At 42.8% G+C, this 5,887-nt stretch overlaps 1 non-coding gene across 1 annotated transcript; it reads left to right on the forward strand.

The window, feature by feature from the left end:
* The first annotated feature begins 220 nt into the window (after window positions 1-220).
* On the forward strand, window positions 221-294 carry trnat-agu (transfer RNA threonine (anticodon AGU)). Its single transcript has one exon. It is a non-coding gene; the product is annotated as a tRNA-Thr (tRNA).
* The last annotated feature ends 5,593 nt before the right edge of the window (window positions 295-5,887 follow it).

Here is a 5,887-nt window from a genome sequence, read left to right on the forward strand (position 1 = left end):
AATTCTATTTCACAACTGAACACTGACATCGAGATTTTGGAAGACCAAGTGAAAAAATCACTGGGTCAGTGACAGAATTCAAACATCATCCCGGGGAATAAGAGGAAGAGAGATTAAAGCAGGTGACTGTATAAATACTGGAAAAAACAATGACTAAATCCTGTTTTCCAGGAACTCCTGAAGTTTGGATCCGTGATTAAAGTATTTATGACTCAATCTTGGCTCTGTGGCTTAGTTGGTTAAAGCGCCTGTCCAGTAAACAGGAGATCCTGGGTTCAAATCCCAGCGGAGCCTTATTTAATTCCCAAGCTTTTGAGCTGACCTGTGCAAAATATGGCTTGGTTCGGGTGAGGACTTCCGAATTGCTGGTTCAAATTGTCCATCTTTGTGCAATAGATTATCTTCTACTCTTTCAATGCAAAGAGAGTTTTGTTTCTTTGACTAAAGAAGAGATTTGTGGAAATTGGCCACTCACACTGAGAAACTCCCTCGATCGTTTCTATTGGAAGAGATGGGCGCTTTTCTATTTAATAGTAGAGGCTCAGGACACTGACATCGAGATTTTGGAAGAACAAGAGAACAGAACAAGAAAAAAAATCACTGGGTCAGCGAGAGGATTCAAACTTCATAAGAGGAAGAGATAAAAACAGGTGACTGCATGAACGCTGCAACAATCAGTTGCTAAATCCTGTTTTCCGAGAACTCACTGAAGATGTGTGTTTAAACTGTTTCCCACTCCGTTTAAAATGCTGAATATTCTGGGCTAACATCGGGGCGGACATTTGGTTTAACTTTATTTGTGAATAAAAGTGTCAATTGTTTACATGTTGTTAACGTGAAAGCACGTAAACATTTCAAGGAATTCTCCTCACAACCTGCTTCACCGAAAGAGATTATCATTTATCTTCAATAGCCTTTCACAAAGAGGGATATTAGGTATCACTCCACGAAAATCCCAAGGGGTTTGTGACTGATTCATTACAAATAATCAGGAATTTCAAAGTGCCTCAATCAGCCACAATTTCTTCAAAAGAAACCGCTGGCGACATTCATCTCACTGAAGCAGAGTGTGACCGTGTTGTATCTGTCAGTGTGGAGGGGACGAGTCTGGGTTGGGTCGCCATGTTCAGTGTTTGTGAGAGTGGGGTCTGGGTGAGCAGCTGGTGAGTGCGACAGGGTCAGTGCTGGATGCAGGAAGCTCCCGTCAGTGTGTGTGGGTCTGATGGGGCTGAGTGATTGACAACTGGCGGTTGTTGGTGTTTCCATCAATGAAGGAAATTCCCTCCAACAGTTTATTTTCTTCATTTGACTATAAACAACTTGAACAAAAGTGAAACAGTGTAGGAACATTTTTGCTCTGTATAAAAGGGGGGTGATTTCAGCTTCCATTGTCCAGTGATTAAAGCTTTCGTCTAAAAATCCATGGGATTTTTCCACTTTGACTTGAGTCCTCCTCCCTGAGGGTCTGTTCATTATTTTTAATTCTGTTTTATCTTGAATCCTCTATTTCCATAGAATGCCTACACTGAAATTGCTTATACTTCCCGCCATTGTTATCTATGAAGCAGGTACTGTCTGCATGGTCTAATGGAGATATGCCTAGAGGGCTGCGCCAGAGGGTTTCTTTCAGGTTTTATGCCTTTTGGTCCATTAGCAGCAACCGGATGTCTGCAGAGGAACTCGGAATGCCGAGTACCTCTTCTCAGGATGGACTTAATCAAGGGACAGAATGTTGGCTGAAGGGAGGATAATGGTCTGGGGATTTGGGCTGCCATTCCAGAACATTTGGGGAATAGCACAAGGCGGTGTTGCAATGTGACAATGGCGATATGCAACCTTAGAATATTATCCTTTCTTTATTCATTCTTGGGATGTGGGTGTCGCTAGCTAAGCCAGCATTTATTGTCTATCCTTAATTGCCCTTGAGAAGGTGGTGGTGATCTGCCTTCTTGAACCACTGCAGTCCCTCTGGTATAGGTACACCCAAAGTGCTGTTCGGGAGTGAGTTGCAGGATTTTGACCTGGCGACATTGAAGGAACAGCGATATATTTCCAAGTCAGGATGGTGAGAGGCCTGGAGGGGAACTTCCAGTTGATGGCGTCCCATGCACCTACTGCCCTTGTCCTTCTAGGTGTTAGTGGTTGTGGGTTGAAAGGTGCTGCCTAAGGAGCCTTGGTGAATTTCTGTAGTGCACCTTGTAGATGGTACGTACTGCTGCCACTGTTCATCAGTGGTGGAGGGAATGAATGTTTGTGGAATGAGTGCCAATCAAGCGGGCTGCTTTATACTGGATGGTGCCAAGTTTCTTGGGAGTTGTTGGAGCTGCACTCATCCAGGCAAGTGCAGAATATTCCTTCACACTCCTGACTTGTGCCTTGTAGATGGCTTTGGGGAGTTTGACACAAAAATTGGCCCTGTAGTTGATAGTGAAAAGGATAGCTTTTGTCTCCAGAATTATATCAATGGTTTGGTTGAGTGGACGCAAAAATGGCAGAAGGAATTCAATCCATAGAAGTGTGAAGTAATGCATTTGGGGAAGGCAAACAAAGCTAGGGAACTACACAATAAATAGGTTATTGGGAGGGGTAGAGGAAGTTAGATACCTTGTGCATATCCACAGGTTCCTGAAGGTGGCAGGACAGGTGGATGAGGTGGTAAAGAAAGCATATGGAATGCTTTCCTTTATTGGACAAGGTTTAGAACACAAAAGCAGGGACGTCATGATGGAACTGTATAAAACACTGGTTCAGCCACAGCTGGAATTTTGTGTACAGGTCTCATCACCACATTACAGGGAGGACATTATTACCCTGGAAAGAGTGCAGAGGAGATTTACAAGAATATTGCCAGGACTTGAAAATTGCATCTATGGGGTTGTTTTTCTTAGAACTGAGGAGGCTGATGGTGACCTGATTGAAGTGTACAAGACTATGAGGGGCCAAGATAGAGTAGGCAGGGATGTCCTTTTTCCCTGAGCACAGTGGTTAATTACCAGAGGGCACAGGTTTAAGGTGATTGGCAGAAGTGGACGTGAGGCAAAACATCTTCACCCACAGGGTGGTGGGTGCTTGGAATTTGATGCCGCGTTTGGTGGTGGAGGCAGAAACCCTCAACTCATTTTAAAGGCAATTGGATCTGCACCTAAAGCACTGGAACCTGCAAGGATATGGACCGGGTGCTGGAAGGTGGGATTTTAATGAGCAGGTTTTTAATTGTTTTTTCTTTTTTGGTCAGCACAGACACATTGGGCTGAATGGCCTCTTTCTATGCTGTACCTTTCCTGTGGTTCTATTTCAGTCCTGATATTTTGATAACCAATCTGTGCTGGTTGTAATTTATCAACCCATGTTCTACCAAGTGACAATGGATCTTGTCCCAGATTATTGCCTCTCAACATTTCCCCACCACGACCATTAGATTAACTGGTCTGTAGTTACTGGGTTTATTCCTATACATTATAAACACAGATGTAACATTAGCAACCTGCAGTTCACTGGCTTCACTCCCATGTCCAAGGAGAATTGAAAGATTGTGGATCAAGTCCCTGCTATTTTCACCCTTCCTTCCCTCAGAAATCCAGGATGTATCCCATCTGAATTGGGTGAATTTTCTACTGTAAGGGTTGCCAACCTTGTAATTGCTTCCTCTTTATCTATTTTCATCCTATCCAAATTCTCCACCAGCTCCTCCATCACTGTGACATTAGCAGCATTCGCTTGTTTTGTGATAGCAGATGTAACATTCTCATTTAGTACCTCAGCTATGCCCTCTGCCTCCATAGGATCTCCAAATCAGCCACCCTTTCAGTGACTCTCCATTTGTTGGTAAAGGTCTGCAGGGTTTTTGCTTGCGTTAACTGCTGATCTTTTCTCATAGACTTCCTCTGCTGATCTAATTTCCCTTTCCAGCTCTCCTCTGTACTTTCTGTATTCTGCTTGGTTTTCCAATGTATTATGGATCTGACATTTATCATCAGCCTGATTTGGAGTTCCCACTGAGCACAGGATATGTAGGCAACAGCTCTCAGCTGTCCCAACATTTCACTGAAATGAGTTGTCTGTTTAACTAAACTTCTCGTCATTTAGAGTGTTTCACTCCTTCCCTTTTGTACTTCTGCTGTTGTCGTTTAGTTTAAATTACACAGTAGCTCCTTCCCCGTCTGCACCTAATCCCCACACTCAACAAATCCACATTTTAAACTCTTCACTCTGCAATTCACTTTCTCTATTTGAGCTCGCAGGCCACTCGAGTTCTTGTTTGTAATTTAATTGTTCCAATTTCATTATTCACAATTCAGGTTTGTTTTTAAATTAACAATTAATTTGCCCTGTTATTTTAATTGATTTGATGTCAATATCTGAACAAACTGGAAGTTTAAAAAACAAATCTCGAAATGATTTCTTGTTCTGCAATGACGGTCGACTCCATTCAGTTCAGTAAATCCTAATCAATACATTCGAAACAGAATGCTGTATCTCTACTTGATGAACTGATGATGCACAGAGCTCTCAGCTTTTACTCATTGACCTTCACAGGAGTTGATCCAGTTTCGATGTTGACTTGTTCGCTGTTGTCGATTTACCTGGATTCTTCACCTGATTCCTCTGCTGTCCAATGAAGCTCTCTGAGCAGAGCTTTCAATAATAACTTGACTTTTCCTCACAGGATTTCAATCTCCAAGGTTTTTGAATTATTTTCTGAATAGACGTCTCCCGAGTTTTCCTCGTGGTTAAGCAGAAAGTTTAACTGATGTGTTTTCAAGCAGCCGACAGCTTTACTTGAAAAGTCATTGTGACAGGATGTTGGGGTTTGAATCCAGTCACAAATCTGGTGGTGATACCTTGTGGGTTTTTTTTATTCGTTCCTGGAATGTGGGCATCGCTGGCTAGGGCAGCATTTTTTGCCCAACCCCTTGTTCAGAGGGCACTGTTTTTTAAAAGAGTAAACCACGTTTCTGTGGGTCTGAAATCACATGTAGGCCAGACCAGGTGAGGACAGCAGATTTCCTTCCCTAAAGAACATTCGTTTTTATGACAATCGGCAATAGTTTCATTGGTTCAATGGCTTTAATTCCAGATATTTACTGAATTTAAATTCTACCATTTGCTATGGTGGGATTCGAACCCCACTCCCGAGAACATTACCCTGAGTCTCTGGATTACCAGTCCAGTGACAATACCACTACACCACTGTCTCCCCTGCACCTCCAGCTCTCACGTGATATGCCAGGGGATGACCTCATAATTGCCCCAGTCATGTAGCTGTGGATTGGGCGATTTCTTAAACACGTTCACTGGGGCTGACTTAGTCGTACTTGGTTTTGAAACACAAGGGTATGTCTTCTGCTTTAACTGACCTTGTATACTCCTAGATAACCAGGGGGCTCTAGATTTGGCAGTACTGCCCTTTTTCTTTGTGGGGACATGTATACATCGTTCCCGTAGAATCCCGCTCTTGAATGCCTCCCACTGGTCTGTCACACTGATTCCCTTCAAGTAGCTGCAACCAGTCCACTTTGGCCAGGTCAACTCTTAGCTTCATAAAATTTGTCTTCCCCAATTTAGAACTTTCACTCCTGTTCTATCATTGTCCTTTCCATAATTATATTAAATCCCACTGTATTATGGTCACTATCTCCAAAATGATCACCCACTGCACCTTCATCCACTTGGCCAGCTTCATTTCCTGAGACTAAATCTAGAATTTCACTCCCTCTCATTGGGCTTACGTGCTGGCCAAAAAAGTTCCCCTGAATGCAGTTCAAGAATTCTGTGCCTATTATACTGTTCGTACTCCAGTTGATATTAGAGTAATTGAAGTACCAAACTATTTTTCCCCCAACGTTTTTGTACTCAGAAATTTGCATCCACATTTACTCTTCTATCT

Source organism: Cetorhinus maximus, chromosome 31 (genome assembly GCF_964194155.1).
Source record: "Cetorhinus maximus chromosome 31, sCetMax3.hap1.1, whole genome shotgun sequence".
NCBI lineage: Eukaryota > Metazoa > Chordata > Chondrichthyes > Lamniformes > Cetorhinidae > Cetorhinus > Cetorhinus maximus.